Source organism: Artemia sp. Qi Xiang Cuo, chromosome 8, assembly GCF_049724085.1.
Source record: "Artemia sp. Qi Xiang Cuo chromosome 8, ASM4972408v1, whole genome shotgun sequence".
Taxonomy (NCBI): domain Eukaryota; kingdom Metazoa; phylum Arthropoda; class Branchiopoda; order Anostraca; family Artemiidae; genus Artemia; species Artemia sp. Qi Xiang Cuo.
Window position 1 is genome coordinate 11457711 of NC_142801.1, and position 22295 is coordinate 11480005.

General features: G+C 37.5%; 1 protein-coding gene and 1 pseudogene across 1 annotated transcript in view; both read right to left on the bottom strand.

Annotated features, from left to right (window-relative positions):
* Positions 1-22295, bottom strand: part of mIF2 (mitochondrial translation initiation factor 2) — a 196561-nt gene that overhangs the window by 102978 nt on the left and 71288 nt on the right. The gene's annotated exons all lie outside the window — the stretch shown is intronic.
* Positions 6761-8227, bottom strand: LOC148949159 (adenylosuccinate lyase pseudogene; annotated as a pseudogene).

Consider the following 22295-nt stretch of genomic DNA (forward strand, 5'->3'; position numbering starts at 1 on the left):
CAACAACACCTTCAAGGGAAAGCTACACATTCATAAGCTGTTTGGTGACATATGTTTTTAGCTTATTTTTTGCTAGTTTTTATAATGAAATTCTTCATTTTCGGGCAATGAAGTGACTTAAATGATAGAGCTAATAACGTTCAAATAGCAATTTATCTGGAAGGAGTAAAACAGAAAAAAAGAAGTTAAAACAGAATTAGGAATAACATCAAGAAAAATCTCACTCTGAGGTAGGAGCAGAGTTAACTTCATAGAAACAGAGAACTTATATACAAAAAAATCTTGTGACTCAAGCACTTTTCGTCCTTTTTGCTGGCTTAAAATTTGACACAGGAGAACCAATCAAGTGGCATATGTACCTTTCATGATTTTTACTGGCTTAAGGTTTCACACAAGAGGTCTTAAAATTGATCAGGCCTAAAAACAGAGGGGTTTATTTGTCTTTTCAGAAATTAATCAAAAAAAACTTTTTGCACAGAATATGTTTTTCAAAAAACGTAAAGAACTCCATTAAACCAAAAATGAAAAAAAATAGTATCAAATAATTTACCAAGCATACGACTATGTCATCCTCATAAACATGTCATCCTCAAAGAAATATTTTCCAGAACTTTCAACTACGCTGAAAAAATGGCTATCTCAAAATTTTGATTGTATGTGTTTGGGGAAATGGTGGGCGTAAGAGGGGGTTAGTTGCTCTCCAATCATTTTCAACTATTAAAAAGAGCACAGCCATTTCAATTTCCAATCAAAATAGCCCTTTTTGAAGTTTCTACGACAACGCTTTCTATAAGAACCTTATATGCCCCCAGGGTATAACTTATAACCTTTTTCCTGAGGGCTGTCTGTGTGTGTGTGTCTGAGAGGGGGGGGGGGGTCATCATTAAAGACCTAACTTCCAGAACTTTCAACTACGTTGAATAGAATGGCTATCTCAAAATTTTGATTGGATGTGTTTGGGGAAAAGGTGGGCGTGAGGGTGGGGTTAGTTGCCCTCCAATCACTTTCGACTATTAAAAAAGGCGCTAGCTCTTTGAATTTCCGATCGAATGAGCCCTTTTTGAAGTTTCTACGACAAAACTTTCAATAGAAACCTTATATGTCCCCAGAGCATAACTTATAACCCTTACCTTGAAGACCGTAGGGGGAGTGACCGGCTCAAAGATATAATTCCCGGAACTTTAAACTAAGTTGAACAAAATGGCTATCTCAAAATTCTGATTGGATGTGTTTGGATAAATGGTGGGCGTGGAATACCTCAAGACGTTCCAGGAACAATCATAATTCCTGATGTTTTTACAAAAGAAAGAAGGGAGAAAACCGGCTCGTGTACAGAATATAGGCTTTGGTCTTCGTCTTCCATTACCTCAAGACATTCCAGGAACAATCATAATTCCTGATGTTTTTACAAAGCAAGAAGGGAGAAAACCGGATCGTGTACAGAATATAAGTTTTGTTCTTCGTCTTCCATTACCACAAGATGTTCCAGGAAAAATCATAATTCCTGATGTTTTTACAAAGCAAGAAGGGAGAAAACCAGCTCGTGTACAGAATATAGGCTTTGGTCTTCGTCTTCCATTACCTCAAGACGTTCCAGGAACAATCATAATTCCTGATGTTTTTACAAAGCAAGAAGGGAGAAAGCCGACTCGAGGGGGGGGGGGCCCCCTCCCCTCCTCATGTAAAGTTTTCATTTTAAGTTTTAATGTTGCTTCTTACTTTCAGTTAGAAAACTTTTTTTTATTTAATCTCAAAGTTAGAACAAAGCCCCACGTTTTTGCCAAACGTAATTTTGTCATGTTTTTTTTTTTTTTGGCAACCTTTAGTATTAATACTCTGCTTAAAACTTAATGCAATGCCAAGTCAGTTGTGGCCAAGTGGCTACGTGCGCTATACCTCTGTCCGAATACAGTCAAGGCCTCACTCTTTAACCCCTGTTCTGAATTTCCAGTTTATATGACTGATATTGTAACCTCTCTCCATTCTATTCGGGGACAACCTACTTTTCGTTTTACCTCCGATGGAAGGTCAAAACAATAATTTTTGGCAATCTGCCATCCTTCATACGTAAAATGTGGCCTAGCTATTTTAACCTTCCCTTGATTATAGAAAATATGTTATTGAGCTGTATTTTCGTACAGCTCACTGTTTGATGTACGATCAGTCAAGCATCTTTCTTATCCTTTCAAATCAGTACGAACCGATCAGTCAAGGGTCTTTCTTATCCTTTCGAAGCGCCCATGTTTCTGAGCCATGCTTGACCACTTTATTTGCTGTTGCTTCTTATGCTCTAGTCTTGGTTCGGCGACTTATCTTTCTATTCTTCCAAACTTTTTTCAATAGTGAACACTCTAGGCTTTGGCTTCTTTACTTTTTGCATCTTCAGTGCAAAGGCGGATCCAGGTGGACCCCCACCAAGATGGGGGTCCACCTGGACCCCAAAATCCAGGTGTGTAGAGTACTCAAAATTCATGGCTTAATACAAAAATTGAGATTGTTTTCATATAATTACGCGGTACCGAGTGTCCTTTAATTTCACGAAAAAACATCTGTGACGTATTTTTATAAGCCAATCGCATTATTCCTTATCATAGCCAGCGCAATAGCGCTGCCTAAGTAGAGAACCATGTTGGCACAATGTATTATTTATTTATTTTCTGGTCAGGACACTTCCTATCGACGGAGTTGTCGTAGAAACTTCTAAAAGGGCTCATTCGATTGGAAATTGGAATTGCCCTTTTTAATAGTGGAAAGGGATTGGAACTAACACCTCTTCCATGCCCACCATTTCCCCAAACACATCCAATCAAAATTTTTAGATAGCTATTTTGTTCAGCGTAGTCGATTTCCAGATAGAAATTATGTTTTTGTGGAGGACACTCCTCCCACAGCCCTCAGGGCAAGGGTTGTAAGCTATGCCCTGGGGCCAAAGATTTTTATAGGAAGCGTTGTCGTAGAAACTTCAAAAGGGGCTCATTCGATTGGAAATTGAAATGGCTAGCGCCCTTTTTAATATTCGAAAGTGATTGTAAGGCAACAAACACCCCTTCCACGCCCACCATTTATCCAATCACATCCAATCAAAATTTTGAGATAGCCATTTTGTTCAACGCAGTTGAAAGTTCTGGAAATTATATCTTTGAGCAGGACACTCCCACTACAGTCTTCAGGGCAAGGGTTATAAGTTATGCCCCGGGGGCATGTAAGGTTTCTATTGAAAGCTTTGTTGTAGAAACTTGAAAAGGGGCTCATTCGATTGGAAATCCAAAGGGCTAGTGCCCTTTTTAATAGTTGAAAGTGATTGGAGGGGAACTAACCCCACTCTCACGCTCACCTTTTCCTCAAACATATCTAATCAAAATTTTTAGATAGCCATTTTGTTCAACGTAGTTGAAATTTTTGGAAATTATGTCTTTAGGGATGAACCCCCCCCCCCCCACACACACACAACCCTCAGGGCAAGGGTTACGAGTTATACCCTGGGGGCATATAAGGTTCTTATAGAAAGCATTGTCGTAGAAACCTCAAAAAGGGCTAATTCGACTGGAAATTGAAATGGCTAGTGCTCTTTTAACGTCTTGAGGTAATGGAAGACGAAGACCAAAACTTATATTCTGTACACGAGCCGGTTTTCTCCCTTCTTGCTTTGTAAAAACATCAGAAATTATGGTTGCTCTTGGAACGTCTTGAGGTAATGGAAGACGAAGACCAAAACTTATATTCCGTACACGAGCCGGTTTTCTCGCTTCTTGCTTTGTAAAAACATCAGGAATTATGATTTTTCCTGGAACGTCTTGAGGTAATGGAAGACGAAGACCAAAACTTATATTCTGTACATGAGCCCGTTTTCTCCCTTCTTGCTTTGTAAAAACATCAGGAATTATGATTTTTCCTGGAACATCTTTAGGTAATGGAAGGCAAAGACCAAAACTTATATTCTGTACACGAGCCGGTTTTCTCCCTTCTTGCTTTGTAAAAACATCAGGAATTATGATTTTTCCTGGAACATCTTGAAGTAATGGAAGACGAAGACCAAAACTTATATCCTGTACACGGGCCGGTTTTCTCCCTTCTTGCTTTGTAAAAACATCAGGTATTATGATTTTTCCTGGAACATCTTGAGGTAATGGAAGACGAAGACCAAAACTAATATCCTGTACACGGGCCGGTTTTCTCCCTTCTTGCTTTGTAAAAACATCAGGAATTATGATTGTTCCTGGAACGTCTTGAGGTAATGGAAGACGATGACCGAAACTTATATCGTGTACACGAGCCGGTTTTCTCCCTTCTTGCTTTGTAAAAACATCAGGAATTATGATTGTTCCTGGAACGTCTTGAAGTAATGGAAGACTAAGACCAAAACTTATAATCTGTACACGAGCCGGTTTTCTCCCTTCTTGCTTTGTAAAAACATCAGGAATTATGATTGTTCCTGGAACGTCTTGAAGTAATGGAAGACAAAGACCAAAACTCATAATCTGTACACGAGCCGGTTTTCTCCCTTCTTGCTTTGTAAAAACATCAGGAATTATGATTGTTCCTGGAACATCTTGAGGTAATGGAAGACGAAGACCAAAACTTATATCCTGTACACGGGCCGGTTTTCTCCTTTCTTGCTTTTTAAAAACATCAGGAATTATGATTGTTTCTGGAACGTCTTGAGGTAATGGAAGACGATGACCGAAACTTATATCGTGTACACGAGCCGGTTTTCTCCCTTCTTGCTTTGTAAAAACATCAGGAATTATGATTGTTCCTGGAACGTCTTGAGGTAATGGAAGACAAAGACCAAAACTTATATTCTGTACACGAGCCGGTTTTATCCCTTCTTGCTTTGTAAAAACATCAGGAATTATGATTGTTCCTGGAACGTCTTGAAGTACTGGAAGACAAAGACCAAAACTTATAATCTGTACACGAGCCGGTTTTCTCCCTTCTTGCTTTGAAAACACATCAGGAGTTATGATTTTTCCTGGAACGTCTTGAGGTAATGGAAGACGAAGACCAAACCTTATATTCTGTACACGAGCCGGTTTTCTCCCTTCTTGCTTTGTAAAAACATCAGGAATTATGATTGTTCCTGGAACGTCTTGAGGTAATAACGGAAGACGAACACCTAAACTTATATTCTGTACACGAGCCGGTTTTCTCCCTTCTTGCTTTGCAAAAACATCAGGTATTATGATTTTTCCTGGAACGTCTTGAGGTAATGGAAGACGAAGACCAAAACTTATATTCTGTACACGAGCCAGCTTTCTCTCTTCTTGCTTTATAAAAGGATCACGGTATGTATCGCTAAAAGTTAGAATATCCATATTTACTTTAAAAGGGTAAACTGCTTATTATTATTATTATTATTTATTTATAACCCGTCATTACAAAAACACAAGACAGAGTACAATAAAGATAAAAAAAAAAAGGGACAAATAATACTTCAACGGATACAAACGAGAAAAACACTAAACTGACAAAAAATACGAAACATTTCTACACTTGACTACTGCTTGAGTAAACTATGCTAGGGGTGGTTACCAATTTTACTATTAAAACGGGATATCTGATTTTCAATTATAAGAGTGGGATCTGCTAGTTTATACCTATTAATGAGGTATGTGTTACGTGTCCAGGGGGGGAGTCTTAAAAGGTACTTAGCATATTTAAAAAATATTGCTAGAAGTTTCTGTTTAGCGGTGCATGGAAATGTTCGCCAAAAAGGGCTCAGGTATAAAAAATGGGGCAATGCTAGTGCAGTATACAGCCGAGCAAGGATAAACCGGTTGAAGCTGAACTTCGCTGCAACCAATCTGCTGTATGCAAAACCGGTACGCTTTTCTAGATGTTGAATTAATAGCTGTCGTGTGTGTCTCAGCGTTTTACCAATCGGTAGTCCAAGATAAATGATGTGATCTGCTGGCTTAATACTTGTCTGTCCAAGGTCTATGGTAGGCGGGACTTGGTTTTCGGGCCAATTAAACAGTAATGCCTCTGATTTTGCAGCGTTAAATTCTAGGCCTATCGCAGCATATTGCTTTTGAAAAATAGCAAAATTACATTCAATGCCACCAATATTCCGGCTCATATTTAAAATATCGTCAGCCTAACAAAGAAGAGAAAGGTCAATACCATCCAGAACACACGTTATTTGGTAATTTTCCTGTGCTGGAAGAACACTGTTATTAAAAGCCGGGGCAGAAGTAGGAGCGCCTTGCCGGGCGCCTTTTCGTACTGGGACGGTTGGGTGAATTTCACTTATATTCTTCTCGGGCGAAACAACTTTTATTTGTGCCTGGAGGTTTTCATACATGTCCTTTAATGGCATTATGACATCTCGTTGGACGCCTCTCTTTCCCATTTCTAGAAAAATTTGGTTGTGGATAAGGGAATAAAACGCACGCTTGACATCATGAACACCAATCGCGACCGACTCGCCTGAGCTTTCAGCGTCAATAAGGACAGAAGCCACGATGCGTAACGCATGGCCACAACCAAGACCAGGTTGAAAGCCAAATTGGGAGGGTGGTGCGTAACATTTCTCATTTATTTCTTTAATTATAAGTAGCTCAAAAATTTTGCAAAAAGTTGTTGATATCGTAATGGGTCGAAAAGACGTACATTGTTCCAGGGGTTTCCCCTTTTTTGGCACAGGGGTAAGGGACCCTATGCAAAAATTACTGGGAACCATACCTTGCACAAAAATCATCTGAAAAAGCAGGGCAAGGTGCTGAATGAGCATCAAATTTTATTTTTAATTTTTAAATCAGCCTTTACACATGCAAATCCACAGCACCTTCTAATTTTCCTTTGTACTTTTCCAAAACTGGGTAAACTTCTTCTTCAAGGAACTCAGTAACTTGCTCCGGAGCCCTTCCAATAAAACTCTTAGGATCCTCAAGACGGTCCAACTGCTCACAAATGGGAGCGAAATATGGATTCTCTCGAATTTTTGCCATTAAATTGTTAATGGCAAACTGCATGCCAAACATTTTCACTTGATTACCAGCTTCTTGGGAAAGGACTCGTATCTTTTCATAGTATTCTTGTCTGTTTCCACCAGCCTCCACCATTACCATAATTATGTTCTCCGTAACAAGGAAGGGTAGTTCTTGAGCTATTCTGGATTCAATAATCTTTGGATAGACAACAATACCTTCACTAATATTTTGTAATATTCGAAGAGCAGCATCTGCAGTTAAAAATGCCTCAGAAAGTGTTATCCGCCTATTGGCGCTGTCATCTAGCGTCCTTTCCATCCACTGAACCGAAGCTGTTTGAAGGGGATTCATTACCAAAGTCATTAGATGACGAGCTAAACTACAACATCGTTCTGATCTCATAGGATTGCGCTTATAAGGCATAGCTGAAGATCCAATTTGTGACTTCTCAAATGGCTCTTCAATTTCTTTGAAACTGGCGAGCAAGCGGATATCTGTAAAAAGCTTGTGAAGAGTTGATCCAAGAGACGAGAGAGCTGAAATTATATCACAGTCAATTTTTCTGGGATACGTTTGACCCGTCACAGCAAAAGTTTTCTCAAATCCAGCAAGTTCAGCAACACGCTTATCCAACTTTTTCACCTTCTCATGATCGCCTTTAAAAAGAACCAAAAAGGAGGCTTGGGTTCCTGTTGCTCCCTTTATCCCTCGGAATCTCAAGCCATGCCTCAGTCTTGTCAAATTCGACTCATCAATAAGTAGATCTTGAATCCAAAGACATGCTGTTTTTCCAACAGTTGTCAACTGGGCGGATTGCAAGTGAGTATATCCAAGAGTTGGTAAATCTTTGTATTCTTCCGCAAACTTAGAAAGCCTCTGAACACAGCATCCTACACCGACAATAAGCAGATCTAGTCCTTTCTGCAGAGAGATTAAATCCGCATTGTCTTGCACATAAGCTGAAGTAGCTCCAAGATGTATGATTGATCCAGCCGTTGAACACTTGTCTTGGAAAGCATGAATGTGAGCCATGACATCGTGCTTCAATTTTCTTTCATAACTACTGACAACATCAAAATCAATATCTTCAATATGCTCTTCCAGTTCTTGAATTTGTTCGTCAGTGATGACAAGCCCTAGTTCCTTCTCTGCCTTTGCTAGATGGAGCCACAGTTTCCTCCATGTGACAAATTTGTGCTTTTCACTGAACAAAAAGCTCATTTCTTTAGATGCATATCTGCTTGTCAGTGGAGTTTGGTACTGAGTCCTCTGTTCTTCCATATCTTATGTATAGAATTCAAAATTATTGATCAAAGAAACGGTTTGAAACAGTTCACTTAGTAAAATAATTTGTATGAAATTTAACTCTATATATTTTAAGTCCTACCCAAATATTTTCTAATGATAGGTTGAAGCACTTATTTTTGCTGTTGCAAAAAAAACAAGAATTAAATAACTTTCTTTGCGCTTTAATCACAATTAATAAGTGAAGAAAATATTGCGCTTCAAAATAAATGACATCACAGGTCCCTACAGAACAAATCACTCACTACATAGTTAAATATTGACATATGTTTCTCTAAAAGGAAGTAACCGCTGTCAAACACTTATTACAACAACAAAAGCATGAAGAAAAGACCTCTAGGAAATATGACATCATGACATCATGGTCAACCTCTGTTTGAGTGCCTCTTCTTAGTAACAGTTTTACATACAGTATTTCTGATACTGATGGAAAAACACAATAACGCTGATGTAGTAAAGAGTGACGCCTTCCCAATATTACCTTCCACACTGTTTCGTTGAACATAAAATATGGAATCATAAACTTATAGTTTGAGTTCCATTTTTAAAGTTCTGCTGTCAATCAGAGAGTACAAACTACTCCTTTTACCAAATACCACAAAAAGGTATTGGGCCCAATCTCTAGGTAGGTAATTCAGTCAAACTGGTTTGATATGTAACGATTAAATTTTTTCTAGGGGGGGGGTGATTTTCTAATATGATAAGTAGCCTTTTGAACTCCTAGGCAAAACAACACTTTTATACTAGCATAGAAAAACAATCCAGCAGAAATAAGATTAACAGAGAGTTGGTCTAGAGATTGTTTAGAGTCGACCTGAAAACTCAACAAATTTCTTATACATTTAATTATTAAATAGCAAAATTTAGACAAGTTCTTTCCATTCTTTCTTGTCACTAGGGTGCACATAGACAAGATGAACAGAACCTCCTGAAATATTTTTTTTTAGGTTTTTAATCATACGCTTTTTGGAAAACGCCAAATTAATCCCCAGTTCACAATTAGCTAAATAGGTAAAGTAAAGTGGCATTTTCTGCCATTTTGTGTCACCAAACGTATATTCCTAAAGAAGTGAAATTTTAAGATAGTCAATCTATTTTCTGTGGTCTAAGACCCCAAACAAAAGGTTTTGAATCCTCGTCTTGATAAACGACAGCAGAGTGGCGTTTTCTGCCATTATGTGCCACAAAACATTAATAATTCCCCAAAGGGGGTCAAAGTGCAAGAGAATAGGAATTCACAGATAGCTAATAAATTGTTCACAACGTAAGGCTGTATTCAGAATGTTTTTAAGCCCCCCCCCCATCACAACACAGTGGCCTTTTGTTATCACTGTGTGTCACAAAACCTCAATTTGTGCCCACAGAAGGTTAAAATACAGAAAAATACAAATTTTAACAGAGTATATCGATTGTTCATGGGCTAAAGCCCTAGACAGCATATTTTAGCCCTGTATCTGGAAAATAGGTTTCAGCGATTGATACAGCCAAATTACCAACTAGTCCTGATTTTAAATACTTCCAGATATTCATGACATAACAGCAAGCAATTTGAGCATCTCAAATCGTTAGACCGTGACAAGCGTTGAAGTTTCAACAATGACTCACAAAATTAGTTTATTTAGCCGATTGTGAACTGGGGATTAATTTGGCGTTTTCCAAAAAGCGTATGATTAAAGCCTAAAAAAAATATTTCAGGAGGTTCTGTTCATCTTGTCTATGTGCACCCTAGTGACAAGAAAGAATGGAAAGAACTTGTCTAAATTTTGCTATTTAATAATTAAATGTATAAGAAATTTGTTGAGTTTTCAGGTCGACTCTAGGCAATCTCTAGACCAACTCTCTGTTAATCTTATTTCTGCTGGATTGTTTTTCTATGCTAGTATAAAAGTGTTGTTTTGCCTATCAGAGTTCAAAAGGTTATCATATTAGAAAATCCCCCCCTGAAAAAATTTAATCGTTACATTTTAAACTAGCTTGACTGAATTATCTACTTAGAGATTGGGCCCAATACCTTTTTGTGGTATTTGGTAAAAGGAGTAGTTTGTACTCTCTGATTGACAGCAGAACTTTAAAAATGGAACTCAAACTATAAGTTTATGATTCCATATTTTATGTTCAACGAAACAGTGTGGAAGGTAATATTGGGAAGACGTCACTCTTTACTACATCAGCGTTATTGTGTTTTTCTATCAGTATCAGAAATATTGTATGTAAAACTATTACTAAGAAAAGGCACTCAAACAGAGGTTGACCATGATATCATGATGTCATATTTCCTAGAGGTCTTTTCTTCATACTTTTGTTGTTGTAATAAGTGTTTGACAGCAGGTACTTCCTTTTAGAGACATATATGTCAATATTTAACTATGTAGTGAGTGATTTGTTCTGTAGGGACCTGTGATGTCATTTATTTTGAAGCGCAATATTTTCTTCACTTATTAATTGTGATTAAAGCGCAAAGAAAGTTATTTAATTGTTTTTTGTTTTTTTTGCAACAGCAAAAATAAGTGCTTCAACCTATCATCAGAAAATATTTGGGTAGAACTTAAATTATATAGTTAAATTTCATACAAATGATTTTACTAAGTGAACTGTTTCAAACCGTTTCTTTGATCATTAAAACCAGTTTACCCTTTTAAAGTAAATATGGATATTCTAACTTTTAGCGATACATACCGTAATCCTTTTATAAAGCAAGAAGAGAGAAAGCTGGCTCGTGTACAGAATATAAGTTTTGGTCTTCGTCTTCCATTACCTCAAGACGTTCCAGGAACAATCATAATTCCTGATGTTTTTACAAAGCAAGAAGGGAGAAAACCGGCTCGTGTACAGAATATAAGGTTTGGTCTTCTTCTTTCATTACCTCAAGACGTTCCAGGTAAAATCATAATTCCTGATGTTTTTACAAAGCAAGAAGGGAGAAAACCGGCTCGTGTACATAATATAAGTTTTGGTCTTCATCTTTCATTACCTCAAGACGTTCCAGGAAAAATCATAATTCCTGATGTTTTTACAAAGCAAGAAGGGAGAAAACCGGATCGTGTACAGAATATAAGTTTTGGTCTTCATCTTTCATTACCTCAAGACGTTCCAGTAAAAATCATAATTCCTGATGTTTTTACAAAGCAAGAAGGGAGAAAACCGGCTCGTGTACAGAATATAAGTTTTGGTCTTCATCTTTCATTACCTCAAGACGTTCCAGGAAAAATCATAATTCCTGATGTTTTTACAAAGCAAGAAGGGAGAAAACCGGCTCGTGTACAGAATATAAGTTTTGGTCTTCGTCTTACATTACCTCAAGACGTTCCAGTATAAATCATAATCCCTGATGTTTTTACAAAGCAAGAAGGGAGAAAAACGGCTCGTGTACATAATATAAGTTTTGGTATTCGTATTTCATTACCTCAAGACATTCCAGGAAAAATCATAAGTCCTGATGTTTTTACAAAGCAACAAGGGATAAAAACGGCTCGTGTACAGAATATAAGTTTTGGTCTTCATCTTTCATTACCTCAAGACGTTCGAGGAAAAATCATAATTCCTGATGTTTTTAGAAAGCAAGAAGGGAGAAAATCGGCTCGTGTACAGAATATAAGTTTTGGTCTTCATCTTTCATTACCTCAAGACGTTCCAGGAAAAATCATAATTCCTGATGTTTTTACAAAGCAAGAAGGGAGAAAACCGGCTCGTGTACAGAATATAAGTTTTCGTCTTCGTCTTCCATTACCTCAAGACGTTCCAGGAAAAATCATAATTCCTGATATTTTACAAAGCAAGAAGGGAGAAAACCGGCTCGTGTACAGAATATAAGTTTTGGTCTTCATCTTTCATTACCTCAAGACGTTCCAGGAAAATTCATAATTCCTGAGGTTTTTACAAAGCAAGAAGGGAGAAAACCGGCTCGTGTACAGAATATAAGTTTTGGTCTTCATCTTTCATTACCTCAAGACGTTCCAGGAAAAATCATAATTCCTGATGTTTTTACAAAGCAAGAAGTGAGAAAACCGGCTCGTGTACAGAATATAAGTTTTCGTCTTCTTCTTACATTACCTCAAGACGTTCCAGGAAAAATCATAATTCCTGATGTTTTTACAAAGCAAGAAGGGAGAAAACCGGCTCGTGTACAGAATATAATTTTTGGTCTTCATCTTTCATTACCTCAAGACGTTCCAGGAAAAATCATAATTCCTGATGTTTTTACAAAGCAAGAAGGGAGAAAACCGGCTCGTGTACAGAATATAAGTTTTGGTCTTCATCTTTCATTACCTCAAGACAATCCAGGAAAAATCATAATTCCTGAAGTTTTTACAAAGCAAGAAGGGAGAAAAACGGCTCGTGTACAGAATATAAGTTTTGGTCTTCATCTTTCATTACCTCAAGACATTCCAGGAAAAATCATAATTCCTGAAGTTTTTACAAAGCAAGAAGGGAGAAAAACGGCTCGTGTAAATAATATAAGTTTTGGTCTTCATCTTTCATTACCTCAAGACGTTCCAGTAAAAATCATAATTCCTGAAGTTTTTACAAAGCAAGAAGGGAGAAAACCGGCTCGTGTACAGAATATAAGTTTTGGTCTTCATCTTTCATTACCTCAAGACGTTCCAGAAAAATCATAATTCCAGATGTTTTTACAAAGCAAGAAGGGAGAAAACCGGCTCGTGTACAGAATATAAGTTTTGGTATTCATCTTTCATTACCTCAAGACGTTCCAGGAAAAATCATAATTCATGATGTTTTTACAAAGCAAGAAGGGAGAAAACCGGCTCGTGTACAGAATATAAGTTTTCGTCTTCGTCTTCCATTACCTCAAGACGTTCCAGGAAAAATCATAATTCCTGATTTTTTTACAAAGCAAGAAGGGAGAAAACCGGCTCGTGTACATAATATAAGTTTTGGTCTTCATCTTTCATTACCTCAAGACGTTCCAGGAAAAATCATAATTCCTGATGTTTTTACAAAGCAAAAAGGGAGAAAACCGGCTCGTGTACAGAATATAAGTTTTGGTATTCATCTTTCATTACCTCAAGACGTTCCAGGAAAAATCATAATTCCTGATGTTTTTACAAAGCAAGAAGGGAGAAAACCGGCTCGTGTACAGAATATAAGTTTTGGTCTTCATCTTTCATTACCTCAAGACGTTCCAGGAAAAATCATAATTCCTGATGTTTTTACAAAGCAAGAAGGGAGAAAACCGGCTCGTGTACAGAATATAAGTTTTGGTATTCTTCTTAAATTACCTCAAGACGTTCCAGGATAAATCATAATTCCTGACGTTTTTACAAAGCAAGAAGGGAGAAAACCGGCTCGTGTACAGAATATAAGTTTTGGTCTTCGTCTTCTATTACCTCAAGACGTTCCAGGATAAATCATAATCCCTGACGCTCTTACAAAGCAAGAAGGGAGAAACCCGACTCGTATAGAGAATATAGGTTTTAGTATAGGTTTTAGTGGTCGAGTATCGGCTTAGGTTTTAGTATATGTTTAGTTATAGGTTTAGTACAGGTTAGTATAGATTTAGCTATAGGTTTTAGCATTAGTTAGTATAGGGTTTAGTATATCGTCGTGAAATATCAAAGCCAAGAAAGGCAGGCGTTCCAGGATAAATCATAATCCCTGATGTTTTTACAAAGCAAGAAAAGAGAAAGCTTAATTGTATACAGAATATAAGTTTTGGTCTTCCATTACCTCAAGACGTTCCGGGAAAAATCAAAATTACTGATGCTTTCACAAAGTAAGAAAGGAGAAAGCCGACTCGTATAGAGAATATAAGGTTTAGTACAGGTTTTAGTGGTCAAGTATTGGCTTAGGTTTTAGTATAGGTTTAGTTATAGGTTTAGTACAGGTTAGTATAGGTTTAGCTATAGGTTTTAGCATTAGTTAGTATAGGGTTTAGTATATCGTCGTGAAATATCAAAGCCAAGAAAGGCAGGCGTTCCAGGATAAATCATAATCCCTGATGTTTTTACAAAGCAAGAAAAGAGAAAGCTTAATCGTATACAGAATATAAGTTTTGGTCTTCCATTACCTCAAGACGTTCCGGGAAAAATCAAAATTACTGATGCTTTCACAAAGTAGGAAAGGAGAAAGCCGACTCGTATAGAGAATATAGGGTTTAGTACAGGTTTTAGTGGTCAAGTATTGGCTTAGGTTTTAGTATAGGTTTAGTTATAGGTTTAGTACAGGTTAGTATAGGTTTAGCTATAGGTTTTAGCATTAGTTAGTATAGGGTTTAGTATATCGTCGTGAAATATCAAAGCCAAGAAAGGCAGGCGTTCCAGGATAAATCATAATCCCTGATGTTTTTACAAAGCAAGAAAAGAGAAAGCTTAATCGTATACAGAATATAAGTTTTGGTCTTCCATTACCTCAAGACGTTCCGGGAAAAATCAAAATTACTGATGCTTTCACAAAGTAGGAAAGGAGAAAGCCGACTCGTATAGAGAATATAGGGTTTAGTACAGGTTTTAGTGGTCAAGTATTGGCTTAGGTTTTAGTATAGGTTTAGTTATAGGTTTAGTACAGGTTAGTATAGATTTAGCTATAGGTTTTAGCATTAGTTAGTATAGGTTTTAGTATATCGTCGAGAAATATCAAAGCCAAGAAAGGCTGGCGTTCCAGGATAAATCATAATCCCTGATGTTTTTACAAAGCAAGAAAAGAAAAAGCCGAATTGTATACAGAATACAAGCTTTGGTCTTCCAATTATCTCAAGACGTTCCAGGAAAAATCATAATCCCTGATGTTTTTACAAAGCAAGAAAAGAAAAAGCCGAATTGTATACAGAATACAAGCTTTGGTCTTCCAATTATCTCAAGACGTTCCAGGAAAAATCATAATCCCTGATGTTTTTACAAAGCAAGAAAAGAGAAAGCCAAATCGTATACAGAACATAAGTTTTGGTCTTCCATTACCTCAAGGCGTTCCGGCAAAAATAATAATCCCTGATGTTTTTACAAAGCAATAAAAAAGAAAGCCGAATCGTATACAGAATATAAAGTTATGGTCTTCCATTACCTCAAGGCGTTCCGGCAAAAATCACAATCCCTAATGTTTTTACCAGAAATACCAAAGCCAAGGTAGGCTGGCGTTCCAGAAAAATCATAATCCCTGATGTTTTTACAAAGCAAGAAAAGAGAAAGCCAAATCGTATACAGAACATAAGTTTTGGTCTTCCATTACCTCAAGGCGTTCCGGCAAAAATAATAATCCCTGATGTTTTTACAAAGCAAGGAAAAAGAAAGCCGAATCGTATACAGAATACAAAGTTTTGGTCTTCCATTACCTCAAGGCGTTCCGGCAAAAATCACAATCCCTAATGTTTTTACCAGAAATACCAAAGCCAAGGAAGGCTGGCGTTCCAGTAAAATCATAATCCCTGATGTTTTTACAAAGCAAGAAAAGAGAAAGCCAAATCGCATACAGAACATAAGTTTTGGTCCTCCATTACCTCAAGGCGTTCCGGCAAAAATAATAATCCCTGATGTTTTTACAAAGCAAGAAAAAAGAAAGCCGAATCGTATACAGAATATAAAGTTTTGGTCTTCCATTGCCTCAAGGCGTTCCGGCAAAAATCACAATCCCTAATGTTTTTACCAGAAATACCAAAGCCAAGGAAGGCTGGCGTTCCAGTAAAATCATAATCCCTGATGTTTTTACAAAGCAAGAAAAGAGAAAGCCAAATCGCATACAGAACATAAGTTTTGGTCCTCCATTACCTCAAGGCGTTCCGGCAAAAATAATAATCCCAGATGTTTTTATAAAGCAAGAAAAAAGAAAGCCGAATCGTATACAGAATATAAAGTTTTGGTCTTCCATTACCTCAAGGGGTTCCGGCAAAAATCACAATCCCTAATGTTTTTACCAGAAATACCAAAGCCAAGGAAGGCTGGCGTTCCAGAAAAATCATAATCCTTGATGTTTTTACAAAGCAAGAAAAGATAAAGCCAAATCGTATACAGAACATAAGTTTTGGTCCTCCATTACCTCAAGGCGTTCCGGCAAAAATAATAATCCCTGATGTTTTTACAAAGCAAGAAAAAAGAAAGCCGAATCGTATACAGAATATAAAGTTTTGGTCTTCTATTACCTCAAGGCGTTCCGGCAAAAATCACAATCCCTAATGTTTTTACCAGAAATACCAAAGCCAAGGAAGGCTGGCGTTCCAGAAAAATCCTAATCCCTGATGTTTTTACAAAGCAAGAAAAGAGAAAGCCAAATCGTATACAGAATATAAGTTTTGGTCTTCCATTACCTCAAGGCGTTCCGGCAAAAATAATAATCCCTGATGTTTTTACAAAGCAAGAAAAAAGAAAGCCGAATCGTATACATAATATAAAGTTTTGGTCTTCCATTACCTCAAGGCGTTCCGGCAAAAATCACAATCCCTAATGTTTTTACCAGAAATACCAAAGCCAAGGAAGGCTGGCGTTCCAGAAAAATCATAATCCCTGATGTTTTTACAAAGCAAGAAAAGAGAAAGCCAAATCGTATAAAGAACATAAGTTTTGGTCTTCCATTACCTCAAGGCGTTCCGGCAAAAATCACAATCCCTAATGTTTTTACCAGAAATACCAAAGCCAAGGAAGGCTGGCGTTCCAGAAAAATCATAATCCCTGATGTTTTTACAAAGCAAGAAAAAAGAAAGCCGAATCGTATATAGAATATAAAGTTTTGGTCTTCCATTACCTCAAGGCGTTCCGGCAAAAATCACAATCCCTAATGTTTTTACCAGAAATACCAAAGCCAAGGAAGGCTGGCATTCCAGAAATATCATAATCCCTGATGTTTTTACAAAGCAAGAAAAGAGAAAGCCAAATCGTATACAGAAAATAAGTTTTGGTCTTCCATTACCTCAAGGCGTTCCGGCAAAAATCACAATCCCTAATGTTTTTACCAGAAATACCAAAGCCAAGGAAGGCTGGCGTTCCAGAAAAATCATAATCCCTGATGTTTTTACAAAGCAAGAAAAAAGAAAGCCGAATCGTATACAGAATATAAAGTTTTGGTCTTCCATTACCTCAAGGCGTTCCGGAAAAAATCACAATCCCTAATGTTTTTACCAGAAATACCAAAGCCAAGGAAGGCTGGCGTTCCAGAAAAATCATAATCCCAGATGTTTTTACAAAGCAAGAAAAGAGAAAGCCAAATCGTATACAGAACATAAGTTTTGGTCCTCCATTACCTCAAGGCGTTCCGGCAAAAATAATAATCCCTGATGTTTTTACAAAGCAAGAAAAAAGAAAGCCGAATCGTGTACAGAATATAAAGTTTTGGTCTTCCATTACCTCAAGGCGTTCCGGCAAAAATCACAATCCCTAATGTTTTTACAAGAAATACCAAAGCCAAGGAAGGCTGGCGGTCCAGAAAAATCATAATCCCTGATGTTTTTACAAAGCAAGAAAAGAGACAGCCAAATCGTATAAAGAACATAAGTTTTGGTCCTCCATTACCTCAAGGCGTTCCGGCAAAAATAATAATCCCTGATGTTTTTACAAAGCAAGAAAAGAGAAAGCCAAATCGTATACAGAACATAAGTTTTGGTCCTCCATTACCTCAAGGCGTTCCGGCAAAAATCATAATCCCTGATGTTTTTACAAAGCAAGAAAAAAGAAAGCCGAATCGTATACAGAATATAAAGTTTTGGTCTTCCATTACCTCAAGGCGTTCCGGCAAAAATCACAATCCCTAATGTTTTTACCAGAAATACCAAAGCCAAGGAAGGCTGGCGTTCCAGAAAAATCATAATCCCTGATGTTTTTACAAAGCAAGAAAAGAGAAAGCCAAATCGTATAAAGAACATAAGTTTTGGTCCTCCATTACCTCACGGCGTTCCGGCAAAAATAATAATCCCTGATGTTTTTACAAAGCAAGAAAAGTGAAAGCCAAATCGTATACAGAACATAAGTTTTGGTCCTCCATTACCTCAAGGCGTTCCGGCAAAAATAATAATCCCTGATGTTTTTACAAAGCAAGAAAAAAGAAAGCCGAATCGTATACAGAATATAAAGTTTTGGTCTTCCATTACCTCAAGGCGTTCCGGCAAAAATCACAATCCCTAATTTTTTTTACCAGAAATACCAAAGCCAAGGAAGGCTGGCGTTCCAGAAAAATCATAATCCCTTATGTTTTTACAAAGCAAGAAAAGAGAAAGCCAAATCGTATACAGAACATAAGTTTTGGTCTTCCATTACCTCAAGGCGTTCCGGCAAAAATCACAATCCCTAATGTTTTTACCAGAAATACCAAAGCCAAGGAAGGCTGGCGTTCCAGAAAAATCATAATCCCTGATGTTTTTACAAAGCAAGAAAAGAGAAAGCCAAATCGTATACAGAACATAAGTTTTAGTCCTTCATTACCTCAAGGCGTTCCGGCAAAAATCATAATCCCTGATGTTTTTACAAAGCAAGAAAAAATAAAGCCGAATCGTGTACAGAATATAAAGTTTTGTTCTTCCATTACCTCAAGGCGTTCCGGCAAAAATCACAATCCCTAATGTTTTTACCAGAAATACCAAAGCCAAGGAAGGCTGGCGTTCCAGAAAAATCATAATCCCTGATGTTTTTACAAAGCAAGAAAAGAGAAAGCCAAATCGTATAAAGAACATAAGTTTTGGTCCTCCATTACCTCACGGCGTTCCGGCAAAAATAATAATCCCTGATGTTTTTACAAAGCAAGAAAAGAGAAAGCCAAATCGTATACAGAACATAAGTTTTGGTCCTCCATTACCTCAAGGCGTTCCGGCAAAAATCATAATCCCTGATGTTTTTACAAAGCAAGAAAAAAGAAAGCCGAATCGTGTACAGAATATAAAGTTTTGGTCTTCCATTACCTCAAGGCGTTCCGGCAAAAATCACAATCCCTAATGTTTTTACCAGAAATACCAAAGCCAAGGAAGGCTGGCGTTCCAGAAAAATCATAATCCCTGATGTTTTTACAAAGCAAGAAAAGAGAAAGCCAAATCGTATAAAGAACATAAGTTTTGGTCTTCCATTACCTCACGGCGTTCCGGCAAAAATAATAATCCCTGATGTTTTTACAAAGCAAGAAAAGAGAAAGCCAAATCGTATACAGAACATAAGTTTTGGTCCTCCATTACCTCAAGGCGTTCCGGCAAAAATAATAATCCCTGATGTTTTTACAAAGCAAGAAAAGAGAAAGCCAAATCTTATACAGAATATAAGTTTTGGTCTTCCATTACTTCAAGGCGTTCCGGCAAAAATCATAATCCCTGATATTTTTACAAAGCAAGAAAAAAGAAAGCCGAATCGTATACAGAATATAAAGTTTTGGTCTTCCATTACCTCAAGGCGTTCCAGGAAAAATCACAATCCCTAATGTTTTTACCAGAAATACCAAAGCCAAGGAAGGCTGGCGTTCCAGAAAAATCATAATCCCTGATGTTTTTACAAAACAAGAAAAGAGAAAGCCGAATTGTATACAGAATATAAGTTTTGGTCTTCCATTACCTAAAAAAAACTCGATTATACCTTATTGTCAAGATATATCAAAGCAAGGCTTTAATAGTCTTTCTTGGCTATTAAACTTCAAAATTTTGAGGTTTATCATCCTCAAAGACATAATTTCCGGACTTTTCAACTACGTTGAACAAAATGGTTATCTCAAAATTTTGATTGAATGTTTTTATATAGCCCTGTGGGGTGTGGGGGGTTTGTCATCCTCAAAGACATAATTTCCAGAGCTTTACGTTGAACCAGATGGCTATCTCAAAACCCTTTCAATTTCAAATCGAATGAGCTCTTTTTGAAGTTTCTACGACAAAACTTCCTATAGAAACCTTATATGCCCGCAGGGCATAACTTACAACCATTGCCCTGAGGGTTGGGGGGGGGGGGGTTGTCATCTTCAAAGACCTAAGTTCTATAGCTTTAAACTACGTTGAACAAAATAAGTATCTCAAAATTTAGATTGGATGTGTTTGGGGAAATGGTGGGCGTGAGAGGGGGGTTCGCTTTCTATAAATTACTATACGCTTTCTATAGCGCTTTCATAAAGAACGATGTTGGCACAATGTATTATTTTTTTTCCATACCCGGGCACTTCGTATCGAAGCAGTTGTTGTAGAAACTTCGAAAAGAGCTCATTCGATTGGAAATTGGAGTGGCGAGTGCCCTTTTTAATAGTCGAAAGTGACTGGAGGGCAACTAGCCCATCTCCACGCCCATCATTCCCCCAAACACATCCAATAAAAATTTTGAGATAGCCATTTTGTTCAACGTAGTTGATTTCCACATAGAAATTATGCTTTTTAGGAGGAAACTCCCCCACAGCCCTCAGGGCAAGGGTTGTAAGTTCTGCCCTGGGGGCATAATAGGTTTTTATAGAACGCGTTTTCATAGAAACTTCAAAAAGAGCTCATTCGATTGGAAATTGAAATGGCTAGTGCCCTTTTTGGTAGTCGAAAGTGATTGGAAGGCAACTAACACCCCTTTCCACGCCCACCATTTCCCCAAGCATATCCAATAAAAATTTTGAGATAGCCATTTTGTTCCACACAGTTTAAAGTTCAGGAAATTATACCTTTGAGCAGGACACTCCCCCTATGGTCTTCAGGGCAAGGGTTATAAGTTATGCCCTGGGGGCATATAATTTTTTATTGAAATCTTTGTCGTGAAAACTTGACAAAGAGATCTTACGATTGGAAATTCAAAGGGCTAGTGCCATTTTTAATCGTTTAAAGTAATTTGATAGTAACTAACCCCCCTCTGACGCTTACCTTTTCTCCAAACTCATCCAGTCAGAATTTTGAGATAGCTGTTTAATGCTACATAATTGAATACTCTACAAATCATGTCCTTAAGGATGACAACCCCTCCCCCGCAACCCTCAGGGCAAGGGTTGTAAGTTATGCCCAGGGAGCATGTAAGGTTTTAATCAAAAGCGATGTTGTAAAAACATCAAAAAGGGCTCATTCAATTGGAAATTGAAGGGGCTAGTGCTCTTTTAATGATCGAAAGTGATTGAAGGGCAACTAACCCCCTCTCACGCCCACCATTTCCCAAAACACATCCAATTAAAATTTTGAGATATCCATTTTGTTCAACGTAGTCGAAAGTTTTGGAAATTAGGTCTTTTAGGTTGATAACCCCTTCAGTTCCCTCAGTGCAAGGGTTGTAAGTTATTCCCTGGGGTCATATAAGGTTTATATAGAAAATTGTAGAAATTTCAAAAAGGGCTCATTTGTTTGAAAATTGAAATTGCCCTTTTTAATAGTCGAAAGTGAGTGGAGAGTAATTAACCCCCCTCCCACGCCCACCATTTCCCCAAACACATCCAATCAAAATTTTGAGATAACCATTTTGTTAACGTACTTGAAAGTTCTGGAAATTATGTATTTAACGATAACAAACCCCTCAGAGCCCCAAGGGCAAAGATTGTAAATTCTGCCCTGGGTGCATATAAGGTTTTTATAGTGAGAATTGTCGTAGAAACTTCAAAAAGGGATTATTCAATTGAGAATTGAGAGGGTTAGTGCCCTTTTTAATAGTCAAAAGTGATTGGAGGGTAACTAACCACCCACTCAGGCGCATCATTCCCCTAAACACATCCAGTGAAAATTTTCAGATAGCCATTGTGTTCAACGTAGTAGAAAGTTCTGGAACTTTGGTCTTTGAGGGTGACAACCCACCCCAAGCCTTCAGGGCGAGGGTTGTAAGTTATGCCCTGGGGGCATATAAGGTTTTATTGAAAGCGCTGTCATAGAAACTTCAAAAGGGGTCATTTGATTGGTAATTGAAAGGGCTAGTGCCTTTTTTGATAGTTGAAAGTGATAGAAGAGCGACTAACCATTTCCCCAAAGACATCCAATCAAAATTTTGAGATAGCCGTTTTTTTAACGAAGTTGAAAGTTCTGGAAATTATGTCTAAGAGGATAACAACCACCCTCACAGGCCTTAGGATAAGGGCAGTAATTTATGCCCTGGGGGCACATAAGGTGTTTATATAAAGCGTTGTCGTAAAAACTCAAAAAGGGTTCATTCGATTGGAAATCGAAAGGCTTATTGCCCTTTTTAATAGTCGAAAGTTATTGGAAGGCTTGAA